The sequence below is a fragment of the Coffea eugenioides genome, chromosome 8 (genome assembly GCF_003713205.1).
Source record: "Coffea eugenioides isolate CCC68of chromosome 8, Ceug_1.0, whole genome shotgun sequence".
Taxonomy (NCBI): domain Eukaryota; kingdom Viridiplantae; phylum Streptophyta; class Magnoliopsida; order Gentianales; family Rubiaceae; genus Coffea; species Coffea eugenioides.
Genome location: NC_040042.1, coordinates 28,369,796 through 28,387,731, shown reverse-complemented (window position 1 = coordinate 28,387,731; position 17,936 = coordinate 28,369,796). Strand labels below are relative to the sequence as shown.

At 32.7% G+C, this 17,936-nt stretch overlaps 1 pseudogene; it reads right to left on the bottom strand.

Annotated features, from left to right (window-relative positions):
* Positions 1–8,615: 8,615 nt before the first annotated feature.
* On the bottom strand, positions 8,616–17,405 carry LOC113779171 (annotated as a pseudogene).
* Between the last annotated feature and the right edge of the window lie 531 nt (positions 17,406–17,936).

Sequence of the window (17,936 nt, the reverse complement as noted above, 5' to 3'; positions counted from 1 at the left end):
CACCCTTATGAAAAAATTAGCAAGCCTGACACTTGACAAAAGCAGGAGTGCACGAGCGCATTATGGAAATGAGGGATATTGCCGCTAAACTAAAGTCCCTTAAAGTTGAGATTTCTAAGTCACTCCTTGTGCATTTCTTTCTCAACTCTCTCCCAGTAAAATATACTTCGTTTAAGATCTCTTATAACACATAAAGAAGAATGGTCAATTAATGAACTCTTGACCATATATGTTCAAGAGAAAGAGAAATTGAAATATGAGACACCAAAAAGTGTTCGTCTTGTGACTCATGATAACGGAAAAGTACAAAAAGGAAAAGGCAAGAGTGTTCTTATGAAGTGAGATGGCAATAAAGACAAATGCCATTTTACAAGAAGAAAGGCACCGAAAGAAATATTGCCTCAAAAGCTCGTCTCACCTTTGTGTTTTATGAATCTAACTTTCGCAAAAGTTTCTGATAATACTTGGTAGATTGATTATCGTTTTACAATTAACATTTCCAAAACCATGCAGGGCTTTATGAATCTAAGAAAGCTTCTAGGAAGTAAACAAAGCATCTATTCTGGAAACCAGAAGCATTCAATTGTTGAAGGCATGGGGACTTATAGACTTATTTTAAATATTAGTTTTCAATTAGATCTTGAAAACACCTTTTACGTTCCATCCTTTTCTACAGATTTAATTTCTCTTTCTAGACTATCCATTATTGGATATGATTCCAATTCTCATCTTTCAACTATGAATCTTTTTAAAAATAATAAAGTTATTAATTTTGCCAATTTGGATGGAATGTTATTTAAACTTGAGTTAGACCCCACATATAAATGTAGACTTTTAATTGTGCATGGTACTGGTACTAAACATAGTATTATCAATGAGAACTCTCTAAAACTTTGGCATAGGAGATTGGAACACATCTTCATTGATAGAATCAAAAGATTAGTGAATGATGGAGTTCTAGAAACTTTAGACTTCACTGATCTTGGTACTATTGGAGACTGCATAAAGGATAAGCAGAATAACAAGACCTCAAAAAATCCCAAAAGAAGTTTTTAATTACTTGTGATTCTACACATGGATATCTGTGGACCTTTTCCTACCCCTTGCTTGAATGGTCAGAGATATTTCATCTCATTTATAAGTGCCTACTCAAGATTTATGTATCTTTATCTCTTGTTTGATAAATCAGAAGCACTTGATGCTTTTAAGATTTTCAAACTAGAAGTAGAGAAAAAAAGGAAAAGAAAATTAAAATTGTGAGATCAGATAGTGGTGGTGAATATTATGGAAGACACACAAATAAGAGACAAGCACATGGTCCATTTGCTAAGTTTCTCAAAGAGAAAGGTATTGTTGATCAATATAACGATGCCTAGCATACCAAAACAAAATGGTGTAGCCAAAAGAAGAAACCAAACTCTTATGGACATGGTTAGAAGCATGATCAGCAGCTCTGGTTTATCTTTATCCTTATGGAGTGAACCTTTAAAAATTGTTGTGTATATTTTAAATAGGATACCATCCAAGGCTATTCCTAAGACATATTTTGATTTTGGAATGGATGGAAACCTAGTTTAAGACATTTACACGTATGGCGTTGTCCAATTGAAGTAAGGACATATAACCCACACCTTAAGAAATTGGATGAACATACAATTAGCTATTTTTTCATAACTTATGCTGTTAACTCTAAAAAATTTAGATTTTACTATCCTTCACACACTCTAAGGTTATCGAATCTAGAAATGCCAAGTTTCTTGAGGAGCATGAAATCAGAGGGAGTGGTTCTCAAAAAGTGGAATTTGAAGAAGTAAAGGATACAATTGTGTCACCTTTACATGATTTAGATGTTATTCAAAATATTGAAAGAACAACAAGTTGAGCAACCTTCACTTGAGGAATCGCATCCAAAACAATCAATAATAGTTGATCTCACTAATCAAATCTCCATGAAATAGTGGAAGTTAGAAGATTATGAAGAATAAGAAAGCTAGCAATTCCTAGTGATTATGTAGTATACCTCCACGAGTCTAACTATGTTGTTGGACATAAAGACGACCCTAATTCGTTTTCGCAACCATGAGGGGAGACAACAGCACATCTTGGTATAATGTCATGAAAGAAGAGATGGAATCAATAGCTAAAAATAAAGTTTGGGATCTCATTGAATTACCTAAAAAGGTCTCTATTGTAGGATGCAAATGGGTTTTTAAAACCAAAAAAGACTCAATGGATAACACTGAATGATATAAAGTTAGAATTTTAGCCAAATGTTTCACTCAAAAGGAAAGCATTGACAACCACGAAATCTTCTCTCCTATTTTAAAATAGGATTCACTGTGCATTATCATGGCAATTGTAGCTTATTTTGATCTAAAGCTACATTAAATGAATGTGAAAACGACATTTCTTAATGGGGATCTTGAAGAAGAGGTATACATACATGTGTCAACTTGAGGGTTTTTCAATAATGGCAACAACCAACTTGTTTGCAAGTTAAAGAAATCTAGATATAGACAAAAATAGACTTTCCGTTAAAGGTATTAAGTTTCGTAACGTTGTCTTTTCATTTGGTTTTGTAGAGAATATTATTGATCAACGCATATATCTTAAGATAAATGGGAGCAAATATAAATATATATATCTTTTTAGACTTATATGCAGATGATATTCTTCGTCCAAGCAATGATTTGGGTTTGCTACATAAAATTAAATAGCTTCTTGTACAAAACTTTGAAATGAAGATACGAGTGAAGTCTCTTATGTCATTGGCATAGGGATTCATAGAAAGAGAACAAAAAATTTTTTGGACTGTCTTAAAAGGGCTACATTGAAAAGGTTTTGGAAAGGTTTGGAATGAAGCACTACTCTTCCATTGTAACTCCCATTGTCAAAGGAGAAAATTTTAGTTTGGATCAATGCTCTAAAAATGAATTGGAATGAAAGGAGATGGATAGCATTCTGTATGCTTTGTTTGTTGGAAGCCTCATGTATGCTCAAGTCTACACTAGGCCTGATATTGTTTTCACAATTGGATTGCTAGCAAGTATCAAAGTAATCCTGGAAAGGATCACTAGAAAGCTACTAAAAGCATTCTGAAATATTTACAAGGGACCAAGGCTACAAACTTATATATAAATAGTCTAACTATTTGGAGGTAGTTGGATATTTTGATTCAGATTTTGCTGGATGTGTGGACTCAAGCAAATCTACTTCAAGCCAGGTACATTTCCTTCTTACTAGAGGAGTTGTATCTTGGAGAAGTATAAAACAAACAATTGTTGCATCATCCATAAATAGAATTCATTGCATGCTATGAAGCTATATCATAGGTTTTATGGTTGAAGAACTTCATATCTGGCATAAAGGCTGTAGATTCAATAAGTAGGCCGTTGAAAATCTTCTGTAACAACTTTGTTGATGTGTTCTTTGCTAAGAACAACAAGAGTAGAAATCAAAACAAACATGTCGACATCAAATTCTTAAAAGTTAGGGATCATGTTAAAAAGTAAGAAGTAATCATTGAGCACATTAATACTGAATTAATGATTGATGATCCTATGACTAAAGGATTGCCCACAAAAGTCTTTCAGAATCATGCAACTCATATGGGACTCAGTTGCTTATTTTAGATTATTTCTATTTCCTTGACCATTTGTGTCTAAACATTGGTTATTAATATTACATGTTTGCGTGCATTAAAATTGATACATGTATAAACAAGTGGTCTTTTGATCCATAAATTTGGACGCAGAGTATCTTCTATGAAGTTATTCATAAAGTTCTTCTAAAACACTTAATTAGAAAATATAATATATTGCAATACATGAAAGGAAGTGTTCGCAACAAGAAAATAAATACTATGATTTGAGTATTATCATTTTCTAATTAAATAACTGTTACATAACTATCGAGTCTATTGAGTAACAATAAAGGCTTATTGCCATTTAAGTATCTAGTCACTTAAAATTATCTGACTGTGACATGTGGGTCAAGTGGGATAATGTAAGATTGCCTCTCTTAGAGGCAATTATGACCCACTTGATTAATTTTAAAATAATTGATATTCTAATTAATCGATTGATATTTTGCCAATAATTAATTAGCATCTTCCATTTGATAATGATTGATTCATATCTTCTGCTAATTGATATTTTATTCAATTAGTTAATCAATCAATTAGTCAGAAAAGGTTGTATACAATTATGAATTATAACAATATTTTCTTGATGGAAGGAAACTCTAAGGATTTTTGTATTTGCCAATAAGTGTCCTTAACCTAACCTATAAATAGACTATGGTATTCTATCAACACTATACACTCTGGTTAGACATAGGGTAGAAGATCCTTACTCTAAACCCTTCTTCTACTTATCCCTTCTTCTACACATTGACATATTTTTTTTTTAGTAGAAAGTGTTAGTATAGAGAAGAAGAAGGAAAGAAGACAAGGAGTTATACGAATTTAACGCCTACTTGACAACAATTGTTGGCGGTAAATTATTTAAATTTTCACTACTTAGTACAATTTGATTGTACCTATTTGTTTAACACTATAGCTCTATTTGGATTAGCACTTTTTTTTGAAAAACTATTTTTGTTTTTGGAGTCTATAGTAACACTCCAAAAATAACTTAAAAAACATGTACAATTTTAAATACAACTTATGAAAATAGAAAAGCTATTATCATGCACTGTTATAGGGAATCGAACAAGGTTGCTGACATCTTGTCCAATGAGGGGGTTTCTCACCCGCTAGAAGAGGTTAGGATTTATGACAGTTGGTACACGATTCCGATGCTGGCCAGGGGGGAAATTAGGCTTAACAGATTAGGAGTGCCTTCCATTAGAAGAATAAAGGGAACTAGGGATTTGGTGTGAAACACATGGGCATTGCCCTGTAAGCGACGTAGAAGATAATATTCATTGCTGGCTCAAAAAAAAAAAAAAAAAAAAAACATCTTGGGGTCATTAAAGCAGCTATACATTTTGATAGTAGGGAATTTTCTTTTGTTCGTATGGAAGTTGAAAGGGTGTAGCTTTTGTTATTTCTAGATTGCATTAGATCTTTGTAACGTGGCTTTTTATTAATAAAATGGGGGCTAGCATCCCCACCCCCGGGACGGGGTTTGCCAAAAAAAAAAAAAAAGAAAAGCTATTACCAATTATTATCCCATTTTTCTTTTTTTCACCCACAACCACCATTCACCACACATCACTACCTACCACCATCATCACCTCTTTCTCCAAAATTCCACCAAAGAACAACCCCCATCCCTATCTCCGCCATCTCCCAAGCTAAGTAAGAAGGCAAAATGAAAGAGGCCACGAGGGAGGCCCCATATAATTATTTACCTCTATCCGTAAATAAAAAGGGAAGACATTTTGAAAAAAAAAAACTTGCCTTATGCTTCCATCAGATGGTAAGAAATTGGACTATTTGCTTTCTTGAAACGATAAATTGGCATCAATAGGTAGAAGTTTGAAACATGCTAAGATGGAACCTTTTCAGATGTTTAAAAAAAAAATCACTAGATGGATTGAAGAAAAGAACGAGAAACATCAAACAAGACATAAGATGGAGAGAGCCATGACTAGATGGGGGAAGGGGAGGGGAGAAGAGGTAAGAGGGGGAAGTGCAGGTGCAGTGATAGTGGTGGAGGAGGGAGGAGGAAGGAGGGGAGGGGTGGTGGGTGGGTTAGGTTTTTTAAAAAAAAATTAAAAAACATTTCACTAAAGCCCTAAATTCTAAAAATACCTCAACATATATTCTTATAAACATCCCTAAAAAACGCCCTCAATAATACTCCCAAAACACCTAGTCATGTATAGTAAAAAAATTTTCATATACACCACTATAGTAAAGTTTTTTAAAAATACCCCCAAAAAGAGCTAATCGAAACGGTTGTGTGGAATTGGTTTTACCCCAAAAATACCCTTAAAATACATGTTTAAGTGGTAATATTCCTAGAACTGGATGTGTGGAATTGGATTTCATTCATATATACCTAATAGTTAACAGTTTCTACTTCGTAGACACTATTATTCATATTTACTTGATAGAAGTAATCATGCAAAGTTTTAAATGTGACTCTAAATCTGTTTATTTTCAGATTATACCGTTGGTGTCATAACTTGTGGGGAAATCTTTTTTTTTTTTTTAAGAACTTGTGGGGAAATCTCATGAGTTGCGTATACAAAACAATTGGTAAAATAATAAAATAAAATTGAGACAATTAATTAAATTCACATATAAAAAGAGAGATCAGAAGAAAATATAAATGGAAATTGATATATGTAGTGCTGTGTGAAAAGAGGTGGGAGACGATAATAACTAATGAGGAATTCTCAATAGTGAAAAAAGGATGAAATTAGATTTTTTTTCTTTCCTTTTTTATTTTTACACCTAGAAACTTATTAGGCTAACTTTGTAGATCACAATTTGTTTTTGTAAAAAAATAAATAAGGTTTATAAGCCATTAGACTCATGAATTTTCATGATTTGGAAACTGTGTGATTTCTATTAAGTTATTGGTGTTGGGCAATTACTTGAAGTGTTTCGAATTGTTTTTCATTTATCTACTTTGTTGAAATTTTTTCTTAGTCCAAAAACCATCAAAATTTAACAAAATATCGCATGTCAACCTATTCACTTTCAATCTATGATGCCTTGGACTGTTCTCTACATATACACAGGTAAAACAGCTATTAGTGTAAATGGGAGTTGTTGTTAAAGTTAATCTTGATGGCTTTATTGCTCATATCAGATCTCATCTTATTGCAAAGATGTGATTATCTCTAGCAAAAACAAGTTGATTGCTACCGAAAATCCCTTGCTACATGCGGATTTGCAAGAGGAAGCATTATGTAGCAACCAATTGGATTTGTTGCTTAGGGAAAGCCTGGTAAGGTTTATAGACTTTGGAAAGCATTAATATTGATTACAACAGACTCCTCATGCTTGGTTGGGCGATTGAGTGATGTAGCTCAAGAGCCTGGCGTGAAGAAAAGTAAATGTAAAAATTCTTTTTTTTTATACCAACAGACTAAAACTGGTCTTATCTTGCTAGTTATTTATGTTGGTTACATTGTTATTACTAGTGGTGATAGTGCAGGCATTACAGCCCTTAAAAATTTGCTTTGAACAGGCTTCCAAGCAAAAATTTGGGCATGTTTAGATATTTATTGGCATTGAAGTTACAGCGTGTAAAAAGATTATCTTTCTCTCCCAAAGAAAGTATATCTTTAATCTTTTCAAAGTAATAGGGAAGTTGGGTACTAAACCTTGCAGTGTACCAGCGATCACTAATATGCAACTTACAATAGATATGCAACTTACAGTAATTTTCAAATCCTAAGATGGAGCGAAGATTAGTGGGGAAGTTAAATTATCTCACAATGACTCATCCTAACATTAGATATTCTATTAGCATCGTGAACCAATTCGTATCTTCTCTAAGAACCACCCATATTGGGTAGCTTTAGAACAAATTTTAAGCTGTCTCAAGGAAGCTCTAGGATGTAGATGCTGTCTCAACTAAGCACATCAAAATTGATTGTTACTTTATTTGTGAAAAGATTCAGTAAAACTTAATTGCAACTAGTTATGTGAAAACTAAATAGCAATTAGATGACATTTTCACTAAAATTTTGAGTGTTCTAATGATTGATTACATGTATAGCAAGATGGGCATAGTTAACATAAATACTGTATCTTGCAGGGTAGTATTGTATAATATAGTAAGAATAAATATTCAAATTGTAATACTTGATTATGGGATCATATTATAGGAAAATACTACAATCCCTTTTGGGTATCATACCCATTATTCTAATTCACTTATATCTTGCCACATCATTCAGTGATTTAATCTCTTGAAATAATCTAAACGTGGATAACTTTTATTCTATATCCAATGGTGAATTTAATCTTATCAATACAGTACCCAAAAAGGACCATAGAACTCCCCCATATTCTATTTGTTTGTATCAAGAATCAAGATAAGTTGATTAAAAATTGAAATTAATTAGTTTGATTTTAGGATCTAGATTAGTTTGCACTTGTATATACATCGTACCTTTTGTACTCTTTATGAGATGTAAGGAAAAAGATTTTCCCTCCTTTTTAGTTTTCACAATTCTTCTCTGCTTTTTAGTGTTCACCTTTCCAGATTTTTGGAACTGGAATTCTATCCTTCACTTTTAGTAATTCAACATTGACATTCTAAAGTCTTGATTCTTATTCAACTTCATTTTTTTTCCTTTGTTAATTGTCTTTTTCTAGGACAAAACAACTTTTATTGAAGGAAGCAGGAAGAAGTCACACACAGCACAACAAATAAAAACACAGACCAAACAAACAACTGTATCCTGCTAGATAAGACGAAATAATAGCTATCTATTCACAATTCAGCGAAAATAAGGAAAAGATGCCGGGGGACTAGAATTTCTTTCTTAATTCACTTTTTTAAACTTATATTTTTTCTATCAATATGTCTATCTAATAAAATCATTTAAGCCCGTGCCGACATAAAAAGAATGCAACTTTAGTGAATTATTGACAAGCATTAAAAGGAACATAAAGCTTGTAATGAAACATAATATATAACACATGATTTCCTAATGAAAACTACATCTTTCCCTAGATTAGTAAACCAATGGTTTCCATATACATTTATAGGTTGTATAGATATGGTTACAACAAACGTAAAATAACAGTCCAGTTACCAAGTAAGTATTTGAAAATTTATTTGAACTGAAGGTAGAACTTCTAGGATATGTCCCAATTTGGCTTTCAAATCAGTTATTTATCCTAATTACCCTTCATTCATTTCTTCGTTATCCTCGACACTTGTACTTCTTGACATGCTATTTTGTTGACTATGGTTAATTACAGAATCTTCCTTGTCTTTACCACTGCCCTCTATTTCTTCTGAACTACTGGATGGACTGATGGTAGGGCTTGGATCAATGCGTTTACTTTTTCCTACGCCCATAAACAAATTTCTATGCTCATAGAGTAACATAGAAGAAAATACAATGAGGGCTAGTATTGAAGCAGCTCCAACAATGAGGAATAGACCCCAAAAACTGTTCACATCAACACGATTTGATGATGTTGTAGTGGTCAGATCTGGGCAAACATTTTGTTCCCCAAACCATCCTTTCTCAATTTTTGACATTTCTGGCCCTTCAGTGATGGTCAAAATACCCCTAGAAACATCCGGCAAGAGAGGGGAACCTTTAGGGAAGGCCTGCAAATTAAAAAAATGATGTCAATTTTCATATAAATTTATTTTGCAATGTGTCTAGGTTATAATCGAGCCTAAACAATTTTGATCTCCTGTATAATTGTAAGTTAGAAGCCTAGGTCAAGTCGTGTCAGTTCTGCATTAGCTATGTGGCTCAATCTAGACCGCTAACAGAGTAACTGTTTGTGACTTGACAATTGTATATATGCTGATTCAATTCATATCGAGTGGTAAAGTTAGGATAACCGGGGACTTACAAATCCAAATCCACCAGCCTTAAGTGTCGGCGCAACCATAGTATATTTTGAGCAATATTTTGCAACAAAGGGCTTCATATAGGGAAGTTCATCAAAGGCTGCAGCAACACGTCCATATAAGAAAGCTTTGTGCAAGTCAGCCATGCTGTAATACATTTTGAGGTTGGCCTCATTGAAATTCAATTGTTTTAAGAGACCCAATACAAAAGAACCTTTTGGATAACCAACTTTTACCCCATCCTGTATAAGCTGATCTATACTTGTTAAGGTCGGCTCCAGTTGTGAACTGTCAGCATTGAAGTTAAACTAGCTGTGTAACTTTGTGTCAGAATTAGAACCACAAAGCACCATATAATCACCACAAACCTTGCTAAGCCAGTTACCACTTTTTCTCCTGAAACAGATGTTAGCAAAAGCACAAAAGAGAATGAAGTTTTTACTATCAAATTAATCATTAGTTTCATCATAATTCAAGAAAAGAAGATTAAAAAAAAAGAGAGACATATGTAACTTACTGAATGGACCATAATCAACAACTGCATTTTCCCTATCAATACCATTTGCAAAAAGTATGAAGTTATATTTCGTGCCAATTATTTGTGTAAAAATAGAGTTATAGTAATGATGCAGGAAAATTACTATAATAATATATTCTAATCCATTAACTATACTTAACCAAGAGGTGTTATTCTAACTAATTAATTCTTCTCTTCTATTTCATTTAACTTTTTCTATTACCTAAGGGCAATCAATTGATCACTTGGTTAAATCTCACTTCAAAATTTATTTTATGATTGATCTTTTTTGTTTTTTGAAATTAATTGTAATCTAGAGTAACAAAGAAGGATACAATTGTGTTAACACAGGAGAAGAAAGAGAAATTACGTACGTTGCGAAAAAACCATTGTTGAGAACGAAAACCATAGGCTTGTGCCTAGTTGTTGAGGAGGAGTTTGTCCAAATTCTTGATTTGATTTTCTTTCAAGAATCCAGATCACAAAGGCAAAGAAAATGAAGAAGCATACGCTCGTTAACCATAGATCCCAGGTCAATGGCTTCAAGAAAACCCAAGCAGTTTTTTGCTTCTTGTCTTTGACAGGAACAATCATTGTTACACCAGACTCGGTATATGGCAGGGTGAAGTCCACATAGTTTGATCTATTTGCAATAATTGTAATATCTCCAACAACTGCATCAAAATTCTATTCACTAGAAATTGTCAGAACAAAATACAATCACAAGCTAATTAATGCCGTTTTAAACCTTTTAATTTTTGGAAGTTTGATAGTCTGCATCCTAAATTTTTAATTACATGAAGTTCTACTTTTTACAACTTTGACCCAAATGTCAGCTCAAAACTGATGTATATATTGAGTTATTGAGCAGCATATTAGTTCAATATAACAATTGGTGAGGGTTGTACATTAAATGAAGCCTCACCCATATTTGCGCATTGGTTTTAATTTGCTGCTACTTCAAGAAATACCAGTCAACCACTATTCTTCTTTTCCATGGCTTGAAAAGAATATAGGCATATTTCAAGTTCAATCAACATGTTCAATACACACTCAAATCTCTCCTCTTGGTTTGCAATCCATAAATCACTTTCATTAGAATCATTCCTTGGATCAATTTGTCCTACCTTATGTCTTAGGTAATTTAAACACGACATATCCTTGTTGATGTATATGAAAATCAATAAGGACAAACTTTACAGCTTTAAGTTCATACGGAGTCAGTGTCTCGGTTCAACTTGTCATAAGTATGAATTAGGTAATAAATCTCTAAACACCACATACAGCCTTATCAATAGACAAATCAATAGGGACAAGGTCTATACTATGTTTATATGGAGTCTATCCTCTAGTTTGGAGATGTGGTTCGCTCCTTCTTGCCTGGTTGAGCCCTCCTTTAGTATAGATTAATTAGTGTAAAATTGGTACAAATGTCATTGTTTGAAAAAAGAAAATTATAGCCACTATACCCCTGTTAATATGATCATCAATGTTTATTTCATTTTTTTATAATTATTGCTTATTGCCACAACTTCAGCTGTTTCATGTTGCTTGCCAGCTTTTGCGATAGTTAGTATTACAACTATCCTTAACTTACTAACTGTGAATTAATTACTTTCTTTACAGATCATAGATGTCGCTAGTCATATGTCAATCGATTATAAGTTAAGAGCTAAGAAGGTCTTGATTTAGTGACTAAATTTGAAATTCCAAAAATTAGACTTTTTATTTACAAATTCCTCTTCCCTCTCCTGCTTCTTAATCCTACCATTCTTCTACTGAAAAAATAAATTACAAAAAGGATTATAAGTTAAGGATGCAGGCCATTTAATAAGAAAATGGAGGGTTTTACTTACCCCAAGGTAAACTTGGTAAATCATATCATCATAGCTTCCAGCGCTTTTGCCATCTGCATTCTCAAATGGAAAGTAGTCATAGGGAACATGGTAGGGTAGTGTTGCCATAACAGCATCAAAGATGTCTATGCAAAATCCCAAGACCTTTGGAGTATTAGATTTCGGATCATTTATAACCCTTACAAATTTACTAAAACCATCCTTTACCGGCACCCCTATTCTCAGTTTCTTCTCATTGGTTGGAATCACCCAGCCTTTTGGAATACTTTTACTGTCACCTGGCCACAAAATATCAAGACTGGCTGCTGAAGATGGAAGGATTGGATCACCACTCATACTTGTTAAGTTTCTCGGAGTCCCATTTTCTGTTGTCCAAAATCCTATCACCTTCTTTTCTTTACCTACCACATTGATTATCTCAAATATGGATGTATCCAATTGCCTATTTTTAAAGTGGAAATCTCCAGAAATGCCAGTAAAGCTAGTGCCCACCAATGCATGTTGGAGGTCCTTCCCAACTGTTGAAACTGGAAAACTATCAAGATCCACTGAACCATTAGAGACATTGATTCTCTGGAATGAGAAATATCTTGGTCCAATCTTCTCTACTGCCATTGCTAGTGCAATAGTTACATCATATGCCCACAAACCGTAGATATTTAAGTCTTGAATGGAAGCCTCTTCTTGAGAGTTGTTTCTCCATCTATAAGCAAAATCTTGAAGCCTTTTGGTTACACGAAGATGAGGTTTTATTCCAATTACACCTTGCATTGATCTTGCAATTGTTGAATTCTCCAATTTCAAGAAATTAGTCATTCCATCCGTAGTGATCCAAACATATCCCTTACTCATCATTCCGATTTCTTTTGCTTTCATGAAAAGCCTTGAGCCGAGTGAGAATGGCATGTGAACGATGAAAATTCGAGTTTGCATAGTCATTAACTTGTAAAGCTCTTTAAGGATTTCATCATCGCTAGCTAATGGATGGATAACACTTCGGTAGGGAAGATTGGTGTTGATTTCTTCCAATGCATCATTAAGAAAAGGGATGATTCCTTCTCCAAATTCATTGTGAACATAAATAGGCACAGCTGCTTTCCATCCAAAGGCATGAATAAAAGCACTTATGGCTTGTACTTGAGACAAGTCATTCAGAGTAGCCCGAAAGAAAAACTCACTTCGAGTGTAGGAAAGTGAAGGCCTTGTTGCAGAAAATGAGATTATAGGTACTTGAGCAACATCTCCAAGATTGATAACAAAGTTTGCTTGCATAGATGTTATCGGCCCCAAAATTGCTTGCACCTCCACATTTTTCAGTAGATCAAGTGCTGCATGCATATAAATTTTAAGTACGTGTCAAGGATTATGTGTTGTGCTATTCCATAATATACTCCACTCCGCCTATAAAGATAGATTCACTTTCACTTTCACACAGATTAAAAAAAGGGTTAATCACATTTTATCCCCTTAAAGAATACCCCATTTCTCAGTTTACCCCCTAACCTTTAATTTTGCTCACTTAACCCCCTTTAGGACAAAATTGCCCTTGCATTATTTTGATTTTTCATTTACCTTGTTTTCCTTTCTTTTATTTCTTTTTCTCTTTCTTCTTTATTTAATTCTTCCTCTTTCCCACAAAAATCTTCACCTTAATGATTGAAATTAAAAAAGAGGAATTACAGAGATCTATCTTCTTCTTAAATGATCAAAAAAATATTCAAACCACTTTTCTAAAATACAATTTTTTTAGCCTTTCAATTCTTTTAATTTTGGGTTTTCCTCTTTCCTTTCTAGTTTCTCATTTTATTCTCAAGAAAATATCATAAGATGAAATTGTTTTCCTTTCTTTTATTTCTTTTTCTCTTTCTTCTCTCTATCATCCTTCCCAATAGAAAATTCGATTTCCACAAAAATTTTTGTTTTGAGTTTGTAATCGCATATTTTTGGGCGAAGGTTTAAAAGACATCAAAAACTAATTTTGATTTTTTGTATGATGCCACGTGTCACAAATTTCAATTGATAATTATTAATCAGGTCACAATTTCATCTTCAGATATTTTCTTGGGAATAAAATGAGAAATTAGAAAGGAAAGAGGAAAACCCAAAATTAAAAGAATTGAAAGGCTAAAAAAAATTGTATTTTAGGAAAGTGATTTGAATTTTTTTTAATCATTTAAGGAAAAGATAGATCTCTACAATTCCTCTTTTTTAATTTCAATCATTAAGGTGAAGATTTTTGTGGGAAAGAGGAAGAATTAAATAAAGAAGAAAGAGAAAAAGAAATAAAAGAAAGGAAAATAAGGTAAATGAAAAGTCAAAATAATGCAAGGGCAATTTTGTCCTAAAGGGGGTTAAGTGAACAAAATTAAAGGTTAGGGGGTAAACTGAAAAATGGGGTATTCTTTAATGGGATAAAATGTGATTAACCCTTAAAAAAAATTAAGTGTAGTTAATGCGATCATTTTCGTTTAGCATTTTCCTCATATGCTCTCACATTAATGCTAATTTTAGTGTTGCATTTATTATTCTTAGAATGGTTCACCAATTGATAGTGTATTTATTGATAAAGATGTGTGTATATATATAAATATATTGTGTAAATAGGAGGGTTCGAATTCGACACCTCTCACTTACATTCCCTCCCCTGAAGCACCCAATCCATCCCGCCTTCTCCCCCAATAAAGATGTATATTAAATATGGGCATGGTAGTAAATTGGTACATTAACTATCATTTTAAATAGGATATAGACCTACAATTTAGGATAATCAGAGAAAGAAAATTACCCTATTTTTATGAGACAGAGGGAATAATGTCGTTAACACTAGTAACATATGATGGCTTGCACAGGTATATGTACTCATTTAATTAACATATATATGTAAATTATCACTATATTATTAATGTCTTAAATGCAGTGAATATAATAAATATAGTGCTCAATGCACGCCCAATGTATGCGCAATCAAAAAATACATACAATTTATGGTCATATATTTTAAATAAAATTTTTATTACTAAAACAAACTTTAATCTTTTAAATATTTTTCATAAAATAATTTTATATTGGTAGTTATAATGTTTAGAGGTAGTTATGTTGAAAACATATATTTAAATAGTTAAAATTAAAAATAGTCATGAGTAGTTATAAGGTAGTTAAAGTAAAAGTAATTTTATAAGGGTAAAAAAAGAAGTTCATAAAGTGGCGATAAATGTTAACCCTAATATTAACTCCAAATCCCTTTCTCAGACTTTACATATTGTATAGATGTCAACTTTCCACCCTAAAAAAATTGAGCACGTAACAAAAGTGCTAAAAGGGAAAAAAATTTGATAGTCCTTAGTACACTACATTGGGATTGAAGCAGGTACAATTGAGGTTGTTACGATTGTATTCAAATTGGCAAATTTTGGTGTTCACTTTTAGACACGATTTTATTTATATATTGAGTCGGTATATAAAAATAAAATTGAAGTATATAACAAAAATTTTTTTTTAAAACCCCTCCTTTCCTACCTACATCTTTCCCATCTCTAACTGAGGTCTAAGATTCAAATTCTGAATCTAATAATAGAGAGAACTCTACAAATCCTCTCCTAATCACTAGATCAACCCCAATAATTATATATACTCCCTCCATTTCAAAATGTTTGTCACATTTCGGAATTCCAACATTTTAAAAATAGTGGCTTGATGGTGATATTATTGGAATTGTTTCCAAAATTGCCCTCAAAAATTCAAAATTCAAATTTAAATTTAGTATAAGTCAAATAAAGGTGTGGATAATGTTAAAAAAAGATTAAAAGTAACTTTGACTTTAGTAAGATGATAAATATTTTAGGACATTCCAAAATTAAAAAAAAAATAAAACTTTCAGTGAAATAAAGGGAGTGTATAACAAGTTATGTATTGGTGTAAACCCAATCATATATAAAATACTCCCTCCTTCCCAATGTTAGAGTCATTTTTTGAAAATTTAACTTTTTATGAAGACATAATAATCATTATGTCTAGATGAGGTAGCAACGGTGAATTTATATATGCATATATATATATAGATATATCCATTGGATTCAAAATATTTTCTTGTTAAATGTGCGTTAAAATTTTAAAAAAGTTGCTTTTTAAATGATAAAATTGAAAATTATGTATTAAATTTGAAATAATAACTATTATTTTAAAAAATCAATAAAGTAAAAACACGACATTAACATTAGAGCAGAGGAAGTGCAACAATTATACAATCGTATGAAAATATAATCCATACCTGTACCTAGTCTGCTAAGGTTACTCAAAGTGTCGTCAATTGGACAACTTAATTATTAAAGCCTATCATACTAAGTGAATCAAATGCTCTAAAAAATTTGTTCGGTTAACGGTTCATGGCCCACGTTGAACCATTAAACCACGCAAATATCAGCAATTATGTCAGCCAAGTGGGATCAGATGATATCACCCCTTATCACCAATGGTGATGTGGTTATTGTACGGACATACGTTTTGCTATGGTCTTGTAGCCTGTGGTCTATCCAAGTATTTCTCCAAACGTATACTCACTGCTTAATTGATTCACCCCATTGTGTATATAGTATACGTTTTGCTCTGTTTTAGCGAATCAGTTAGTTACACTAATAACTCATTGATAATCTAATTTAATATTTAAATTTAATAGATTCAGATCTTAATTATTTAGACGCGTTTGATAACTAAAAATTAAATATTTGAATTTATTAAATAATATTAAATTTTCTAAGTAAAACTTGTTCTAAAAAATAAGTAATAAATTATTCACTTATTACTTAATGTACACTCAAATATATTAAATTTAGCACTTAATAATTTGATAACTTAATGAATTCAAATTTCTTAATTCAGATTTTAGATTTCAGTTTTCAAACTTCTATTTTATCAAATGAACCCTTGAAAAAAACACATACACACACAGAGTCCAAGAGACAAAGACAATTGAACCTGAACCTGTAGCATCAGAGCTCAGCACAAGTGGAAAGCAAGATAAAACACACTCAAATCAAGGGATAGAGAGAATTGAACCTGCAGCAGCAGCACCAACAACAGTGTTTTTGGAGTCCCTCGTGTTCAGAACAAGCCTTGTTCTGTAGGAGGAACCATGAGAAGCATACAGGTCTGATACGGCCATCGAGATGCATTTCATCCCCATCTTACCAATCTCTGTATCCGCATCAAGAACCACTCCAACATTCACTGGAATGGTTATATTCTCAGCAGCAGCTTCTGCAAAGGGTACTTGAAAACAAAGAAAAAGGGCAATTGAAAGAACACCCATCAAAGTATCCTTTCTGCTCATTTCTTTTACCTCGTTAGTTTGATCATGTAAAAGAACATTCTCTCTATGACTACACAAGTTCATGTATAAAGAATGGCATATGAATACACAAGGTGCTAAGAGTACTCAAAGGGTTTAAACTTGAGTAAAATGCGAATAATGCAACGACTTTATATTACCCAAAACATGTGACATTACTTGGTCTGGTATGGAATGTCATTCTTGACTTTGTCTCAATGAATGTACAATAATGGTTTTTCGCTACGGAATCTTTGATATCTCTGGTGTGGAACTACCTGTACTAATGAAATTTAAGCCACGAAATCAATAGTCTTACCTAACTTTCCTATCTGTATGGGATCAAGAATCCATCCTATTTATCCAAGGATGCTGAGTTGTTCTTACCTGTCATATGTCTATTTATATAAATTATATGTGCCTCTCCTTCTAAATTATCGTGTCATTGTCAAAAAATTTGGGACCCTTGATTGGTGACTCCTAATCTCTAACCTGGGGAGGTAAATCTAGAAGACTACAGGTATCAAGATCTGTAAGTTTATTTTGTTTCAAGTGGATTGTTAAGAAATTTTAAGTTTATTTTTCTCACCTCAAAAGACAATAGAGATTTCAATTTTCAACTTAAACTGGCCGAGGTCTATTTTTATACTCTCCGCGTCTAGACAATGGAGTCAACTTGACGAAGAGAGAACTTCCTTCGTTTTTCTTACGAATGACTTGGAAGACTTTGAAGA